This window comes from Meles meles, chromosome 3, assembly GCF_922984935.1.
Source record: "Meles meles chromosome 3, mMelMel3.1 paternal haplotype, whole genome shotgun sequence".
Classification (NCBI taxonomy): Eukaryota; Metazoa; Chordata; class Mammalia; order Carnivora; family Mustelidae; genus Meles; species Meles meles.
In genome coordinates, this window is record NC_060068.1 from 150479602 (window position 1) to 150488811 (window position 9210).

At 37.0% G+C, this 9210-nt stretch overlaps 1 pseudogene; it reads right to left on the reverse strand.

Moving 5' to 3' along the window:
- The window catches only part of LOC123939291, a 68150-nt pseudogene extending 63638 nt beyond the window's left edge, over positions 1-4512 (reverse strand).
- Positions 4513-9210: the final 4698 nt, after the last annotated feature.

Consider the following 9210-nt stretch of genomic DNA (forward strand, 5'->3'; position numbering starts at 1 on the left):
CCTCTTCTCCTTTTAAGTGGCCTGGCATAGACCAACCAGGACACTTTTAATCATATTTTTCTAGGTCTTGGATTACACAGGTAAACTGGAATACTGGGTTGGAGCAATAAATACCTTTCTGGTTGTACAAGCCTGGTCTCCAGGCTTGGGCTCCGTGCAGTTCTACACTTCACTATGAGCGGCAGGGAGCACACAGCTGAGAGGCCATGTTACCCAATCTGATGATGACAAAATGGAACTGGTAGAAAATCAAGCAGGTCAAGAATTAAGAGTTGCTGAGGGGCTCATATAGGAAGACAAAAGGAAGGGAGGGAGTATTTTCAAGAACCTATTGGCCATGCTTGGCATATATTACAACACATTTGCAAATTCTAGGAAATCCCTGAGCTAGGCAGCATGTTTACTGTGGGTTGTTAGATAAGCCTGAGGCCTGTGGTATGGGTGTGCTGGGTTAAAAGTCTGGAGATACAGAGAGAATGAATAGAAAGAGAGGAATTGGCTAGTCTGGGGATATGCAATGGATTCTTCTGGTACAATTGATATTAATAAAAGAAGGCTACAACAAATTCTGTTCTTCTTAGAAATAATTCCCCTATCACTGGATGTTCCAAAATCTATGGGAAATTTGGTCAAATGAAACTTTCATTATTGAAACACCAAATATTCTGTTCATTTTTCAAAGTTGTCATTTTTTCTCTGATAAGAAATGAACTAAGCTTTGTGATTATTCACCTTGTCACCACTTAAATAACTCATTTACAGGGCAGAACAAGAAGTGATTTTGTGGACAAAGGACCTCGTTTTTTGCCTACATTTTTTTCCAGCTGAAAAATATTCAGCCTCCATGGTGTGCCTGCCCTGTGCTCTTTTGCAGTAGGTGGGAAAGACTTGACCTGTGTTTTCTTGTAAATCAGGAGATTCTAAACTTCCTTCAAAATAAGTGAAACTTTAAAATTATGCCAGAGAGTTTTATCCCCCAAGGGTACCCATTAATCAAAATTCCTTGCATCATAGCAAGATTTCAAAATTGCAAAATACAAGTTTTTCAAGGGAACACTGGAAACCAGTTGTAAACACTTGAAAAACAGTTGAATTCACAACTCAAAAGCAATTTTTTAAAATTGTTTTTTATATTCGTATCATTTTGGTAGGAGCAGCCAAACTGTTTCACTGTGGTTAACTTCCTTCTTTTTGTGCACCATTAATTCATTTCTACCTTCAGTCATCTTTCATTCAATAAGTATTCATTGTGTTTGCCATGTGCCAGGTACTGCGTTATGACCTTGAGATAAAAGGATAAACACAAGTGGTCACCATTCCTACTTCTTGGAACTCTTAGTCTGGCAAAAGACAAGCATTAATGAAAATACCACACATATTTATAAAACTGCATTTTCAGTGTGAAGTATTATAAAGGAGAATGACAGCATGACATCAAAGAATATAAAATAGGGATTCGACCCAGTCAGATTAATCAGGAAAGACTTTCTTAAGGATAGGAAGTGAGCTAAGATCTGCACACTGGGTAGGATTTATCGTGGCAAAGCCACACAGCAAAGGAAGAGCCCGGGCGAAGGCTATATTGACAGGAGTGCATTTTGAGTTCAAGGACCTGACCCACATAGCCAAAGTGAGAGAGCAAGGAGAAGCACAATAGGAGATAAGGCTGAAAAGGTAAGGCAAGGCCAGATGAGGAAGGCTTCCCCTCAAGAACACTCCCTCGCCCTCTCTGATTTTTTCCTTACCCAAAGCCCTCACCTGAAGGACTCTTCATTCCCGAAACACCCAACACTTTCCCTATATCCATTACTTTCACCTAGAATTTCCTCCTTATCTCTATCATCTTTGATTTTATTCAATTTTCAAGAACCTGTTCAAATTCCATTTTCTCCATGAATCTTTTAGTGACGCACCAAACAGAATTAATCTTACTCTTTGTATGAATTTTGCATTTTTATTAGAATTTATCATATTCCAAGTTATCTACTTTATTTTACACATATATTTCTCCTTTTCCAAGTTGTATACACCTCAATGGCAGGAATCATCTCTCACTCATTCTGCATGAAGCCTAGCATAGATATTGGGTCTAGTAGGTGTCTAAAAAATTCTTATTAAATTGCTTTATAACACCAGACTTCTAGAAAATAAAAAGGCAAGTACATTCTATTGTTTTCTTTTCTTTTCCTTTTTTTTTTTTTTAAGATTTTATTTATTTATTCTTGTGAGAGAGAGCGCACGAGCCGGGGGTGGGGAGTGGGCAAAGGGAGAAGCAGACTCCCCACTGAGCTGGGAGCCCAATGTGGAACTCTATGCCAGGACACTGGAATTACAACCTGAGACAAAGGCAAATGGTTAACTGCCTCAGTCACCCAGGCACCCCTGTTTTCTTTCTTAAAATGTTTTTTGCTTTAAGGCAGTAGAGAAGCAAACATAGCATTATAGACAGAATCCAAATAGTTGCCTAATATTTATAAATATTAACTTTATTTTAAAGAATATACTACTTATTGGCATGATGCATAGCCATTAACTTTCATACATGTACTTTCTGGGATCCTTTTTTAAAGCACATGCTTGTGCCTCATGTCATTACTGACTTCTTTTAGAAAAGTGATTGCTAAATTCACAATTATTCCTGAGGCTAAATGTAGTTACTATTTGTTGGCTCTAACACTGGTGGAGTGGATTTAGGTATTGAGATGAAATGTAAGTGACTGAAAGAAATAAATTTAGGGATTAGTGTTAATGTCAACAACAGATATTGCAATTATTTGTGGCAGTGGGGAATTACTCTTCAATAATTATGACAGCAAAGAAAGACAGCAGCATCATTGCTAAGTAAGGAGGGGAGAAAATTTGAGAGAACACAAAAGGAATCTGAACCGCCTTGGGTGAAACTGATTCAACGAAAGAAATTGTAAATGTTTTTAACAGAATTTGTGAAACACTGGGATTTTTAATTTTAGGCAGAGGCAGAGTGTATAAGCCCAGATGGCATTGAGAGAGACAACAAAAATTATGAAGAGTAATGACCTGGGATCCACAGATCATTTCAAGGAGCCCGTACACAAATTTTGTATCTGTGTGTATTTTCAGGACTTCACAGAAGTTAAAAAGCTCTGAGTCTGGTATAATTTTCTATTTACTTTATAAAAAAACATGGTCTGCTATTTACTTTGAATGCTTCATTTTAAACAGTGTGTTACAGTTGTGTCTATTTAGTTTTAATTGTCATTCTGGTGTAGCAGTTCAGAGAGGGTGGTCCTACACACCTTTGGGATTCTCCGGGACCCATTTAGGTCAAAACTCTTTTCAGGATAATACTAAAAGTTCATTTACCTTTTTAACTATGTTGAAATTTGTGCACTGATGGTGCAAAAACAGTGGTCAATAAAAGTGCTGGTGTCTCAGCATGCATCAAGGCGGAAGTACCTAAGGTGGTAGCAGTAATTATATTCTTCAGATTCCAGTTTCATTTTTCAGAGGGCGGGGAGATAGAAACTTCTATTTATTTTCAATTTACAACAAGAGCAACCTGTGTAGTCACTATGCTATCATGCTAAGGGTTTGTCAAGAGAAATTGTCAAGAAAAAATGAGCACAGTGAAATAAGTCAAGCAGAGAAAGACAATTATATGGTTTCCTTATTTGTGGAACATAAGGAATCGGACGGAGGATGCTATGAGAAGGAAGGGTAAAATGAAGGGAAGAAATCAGAGGGGGAGATGACCATGAGAGACTATGGATTCAGGGGAAACAAACTGAGGGTTTCAGAGGGGTGGGGGTTAGGGGGATGGGTTAGCCCAGTGATGGGTATTAAGGAGGGCATGTATTGCAATGAGCACTAGGTATTATACACAAACAATGAATCATGAAACACTACACCAAAAACTAAAGAAGTACTGTATGGTGACTAACATTATATAAAAAATAATAATAATAAAATAAATAAATAAATAAATAAATAAAAAGAAAAATTGAGCACACAACCATTAAACTCAAAACCTTTGAGTTCACAGTAGCAAAATCTGTTACTTAGTGGATAGTGGTAGATAGGTGGGCCACACTAGCCACCAGCACTGATTCACACAGTGGGGGGCGTCACCTGAGTCACTGCCAGTAGGATACAGAGCAGACTCTTTCTCTCCCCTCTCCACCCATGCTCCTCAGCACAGCAGTTTCCCAGGGCTCAGGGTGATAGGTTTTGGCATCACAACTAAAGATACCATTTCCTGCCAGTTGGGTTAGAGAGTAAGTCTTCTTGGAAAGGAAAATTGGTTGATGATCCTTTCATGCACACCTATTTGTATTAGACACCCGTATTCTGCTGGCCAACCAAAAAAAAACATCTCTTGAGGAAACCTAGGTCAGGAAGAATTTGGGGAGCTCCCCACAGATGCATACCTCTACTCCCAATGATGTTACCTGACTTCAGTGTCTGGGTCAGCCCCTCAGGAGTGCTAGTGATTGCAGGGATCTGCCGGACCTTCCACAGGGGTCTTTCCCCCATCCCTGCCCAGCTCTCTGTTCAGCCCTTAATCCGTTTACCATTCCTGGAGACTTCATGATGCACTCCTGCTTCCCAACATAGTTTCTAGTACACGGCCCTACTCTCAGCACTCTGAACTGCCTGTGCTATGACAAAGACAAGGATCAGAGAGTTCAGAGAATTCCAGATGGGACAAGGCGAAGTTTCAAATGGAAAAAGACTGTCTTTCCTAAAGTACCCACCCCTGAAGGGATTCAAGGAGCATGGGATATGGACCAGTTGTAATAACAAAGTGGAGCACGTACTCATCTCCTGAAAGTATCATAGACCCTGTCCTGCTGCTTCTCAAATTATGGAGCTGGTCTATTCCCTTCCTAAGATTTGTCCAACATCTGGACATTCAAGAGAATTACCCTGAGACCCTTAAGAATGTACAGGAAAGTTCTGCTTCCATTTTGCATAAAAATTCCTTTCTCAAATTTCCTCTCTTCTCTCACATTTTAATATAAACAGCAAAGAGAAAGGAGGCAGCATCTTCAAGATTTGGCTTAGAAATCTTCTCAGTTATATCCATTTTCATCACTTATAAGTTCTACCTTCCACAAAACATTAGAACCGAATTCAGCCAAGTCATTTGCCACTCTACAACAGAGACCTACTTTCCTCCAGTAAGATGTTTCCACTAACATATTCCTTATTTCCATCTGAGGTTTCACCAAAAGCACTCTTATCATTCACACCTCTCCCAACAGTCTCTTCAAGACAGTTAAGGTTTTTGTTTTTTTTTTTTTCCCCTTTTTATTTATTTATTTTTTTTTCAGCGTAACAGTATTCATTCTTTTTGCACAACACCCAGTGCTCCATGCAAAACGTGCCCTCCCCATCACCCACCACCTGTTCCCCCAACCTCCCACCCCTGACCCTTCAAAACCCTCAGGTTGTTTTTCAGAGTCCATAGTCTCTTATGGTTCGCCTCCCCTCCCCAATGTCCATAGCCCGCACCCCCTCTCCCAATCCCACCTCCCCCCAGCAACCCCCAGTTTGTTTTGTGAGATTAAGAGTCATTTATGGTTTGTCTCCCTCCCAATCCCATCTTGTTTCATTTATTCTTCTCCTATCCCCCTACCCCCCCATGTTGCTTCTCCATGTCCTCATATCAGGGAGATCATATGATAGTTGTCTTTCTCCGATTGACTTATTTCACTAAGCATGATACGCTCTAGTTCCATCCACGTCGTCGCAAATGGCAAGATTTCAGGCCCATAACCAGTAAGGAGATTGAAACAGTCATCAAAAATCTCCAAACAAACAAAAGCCCAGGGCCAGACGGCTTCCCAGGGGAATTCTACCAAACATTTAAAGAAGAACTCATTCCTATTCTCCTGAAACTGTTCCAAAAAATAGAAATGGAAGGAAAACTTCCAAACTCATTCTATGAGGCCAGCATCACCTTGATCCCAAAACCAGACAAGGATCCCACCAAAAAAGAGAACTACAGACCAATATCCTTGATGAACACAGACGCAAAAATTCTCGCCAAAATACTAGCCAATAGGATTCAACAGTACATTAAAAGGATTATTCACCACGATCAAGTGGGATTTATTCCAGGGCTGCAGGGTTGGTTCAACATCCGCAAATCAATCAATGTGATAGAACACATTAATAAAAGAAAGAACAAGAACCATATGATACTCTCAATAGATGCTGAAAAAGCATTTGACAAAGTACAGCATCCCTTCCTGATCAAAACTCTTCAAAGTGTGGGGATAGAGGGCACATACCTCAATATTATCAAAGCCATCTATGAAAAACCCACCGCAAATATCATTCTCAATGGAGAAAAACTGAAAGCTTTTCCATTAAGGTCAGGAACACGGCAGGGATGTCCATTATCACCACTGCTATTCAACATAGTATTAGAAGTCCTAGCCTCAGCAATCAGACAACAAAAAGAAATTAAAGGCATCCAAATTGGTAAAGAAGAAGTCAAACTATCACTCTTCGCAGATGATATGATACTATATGTGGAAAACCCAAAAGATTCCACTCCAAAACTGCTAGAACTTGTACAGGAATTCAGTAAAGTGTCAGGATATAAAATCAATGCACAGAAATCAGTTGGATTTCTGTACACCAACAACAAGACTGAAGAAAGAGAAATTAAGGAGTCAATCCCATTCACAATTGTACCCAAAACTATAAGATACCTAGGAATAAACCTAACCAAAGAGACTAAGAATCTATACACAGAAAATTATAAAGTACTCATGAAAGAAATTGAGGAAGACACAAAGAAATGGAAAAATGTTCCATGCTCCTGGATTGGAAGAATAAATATTGTGAAAATGTCTATGCTACCTAAAGCAATCTACACATTTAATGCAATCCCTATCAAAATACCATCCATTTTTTTCAAAGAAATGGAACAAATAATCCTAAAATTTATATGGAACCAGAAAAGACCTCGAATAGCCAAAGGAATATTGAAGAACAAAGTCAAAGTTGGTGGCATCACAATTCCGGACTTCAAGCTCTATTACAAAGCTGTCATCATCAAGACAGTTAAGGTTTTTTTTAACATGTACCGTAAACTCTTCTAGTCTCCACCCATTACCCAGCTCCAAAGACACTTCCACATTTTTAAGTATTTGTTATAGCAACATGCCTCTTTCTGATACCAAAATCTGTATTAGTTAGGATTCTTCAGAGAAACAAAACCAAGAGAAAATATACATAGAGAGATATAATGATTAGAATTCCTCCTTTTATTTTAGATCTATTTCTGGCTTCTATTCTGTCCATTAATCCATCTATTCAATCTCTAGTATCAAAATAATGCCATATTTCTAACTGCATCTATTTTTTTTAAATTTTTAAGATACAGCAGGATTAGATAAATTTGTTACCGTCCCCTTTAAAAATTTTTTTGTATCAGTTCTCAGATGTTTAGTCTTCCAGATGATTCTCAGTATCATTTTGTAAGGTTGCCCTTGATTCTCCCACCATAAAATAAAAAAGAAAAGAAAAGAAAATTCTTAGTGCAATATTAGTTGGAATAATATTGAATATAATATTAAACCTAGAGACAATTCATATAATTAAAATATTGTGTCTTAAGGGTTCTTGTTATAGACCTGGTGGACTAGCTTATAAAAGATTAACCTTCCTGAGAAGAAGAGCTAGAAAAATTGGGCACAATTTTTTTTAATGTTTGAAGGCATTAGAGAACTACTACTAGAATCAAGACTTAAGGAGTCAAGATATTATATAGAAGGGAAGCACCAAGAGGTTAACCAAAGTATTTGACTCCTTTTTCTCCCACAGACGAGAAATTGAAAACCTGAGTAGAGTCTTTAGCAGTCTTAGTTTTAGTGATATAGTTTTAGAGTTCAAGTTTTGCCAAGATAGGAGAACCTTGGTAAATATTCCAGGATTTCATCTGAAACCCTGGAAAGCAAGATCCTAAGAATGAGATAACCAAAAATAGATCAGCCCTCAAAAAAAAACCAATATAGAACCTTGAGGCCCCTTGGTCTCTGATTGGATTATACTAACTTAAACTACATGCCAGAAACAAAATCAAATTCTCTTTAGAGAAAGATAGACTCTCTGTTTATTAAATGATATTTTTCATAAGCGAGTCCTGCATTCAGTCAAAACTTGTTTTTTGGCAACTTGACACTATGATGTGCTTAACTGTGATTTTTCTTTTTATTTTACTACTCAGTTTTTTAGTGTTTCTTAAGTCTCTGGTTTGATGTCTTTTATCACCTTGGGCATACCAAAAGACAGGACCAAATGACTGAAAACTAGGAAAAAGATCTATAGAAAATCCAGATTTTGAGGTTATTATGTAGGGACTTTAATATGATTAATACATTCAAGAAAATATAGGAGAAGGTGAAAAATTTCAGCCAAGAAGTAGAATCTTCCACTTAAAATCTTAAAAAAAATCCATAGAAACACTGAAATTTTAAAATATAATAACTGAAACTGAGAACTCAATAGATATATGCAAGGACAAACCAAATAAAAAATTAGAGAATTGGTTAAAAAAAAAAAAGGTTAAGCCAGAAACCAGTGAAATTGGATATCTACATTAAATATATGGAAATGAGGTGGAAAGATAAAAAAGTAAATGTCACTTCATCAGTTATTCATTTTTATCTAGTTTGGGATTTTGAAACATATTACTATTTTATGTATTCAGAAAAGTTTTAAAATCAACAATAAAGGGGAAAATAAAATAGAAACAAATAATTATAACCATGTATCAGATTACCATGAGAAATTTAAAAAGCTAGTTAAGAATTAACACTAGAGTTTACTCTTCAAGAAAAGAACTTACACCAAACCATGAATAAAGATGGGGTCTATTATGTTGTCTATTCCCATAGGTCAGTTTCCCTAAGTATTTGTTATAGCAACATGCCTCTTCCTGATACCAAAATCTGTATTAGTTAGGATTCTTCAGAGAAACAAAACAAAGAGAAAATATATAGAGAGAGATATAATGATTAGAATTCCTCCTTTTGTTTTAGATCTATTTCTGGCTTCTATTCCGTCCATTAATCCATCTATTCAATCTCTAGTATCAAAATAATGCCATATTTCTAACTGCATCTATTTTTTTTAAATTTTTAAGATATGGCAGGATTAGATAAATTTATTATTTATAAATAAATATATAAATAAAATAAAATATAAAATAAATAT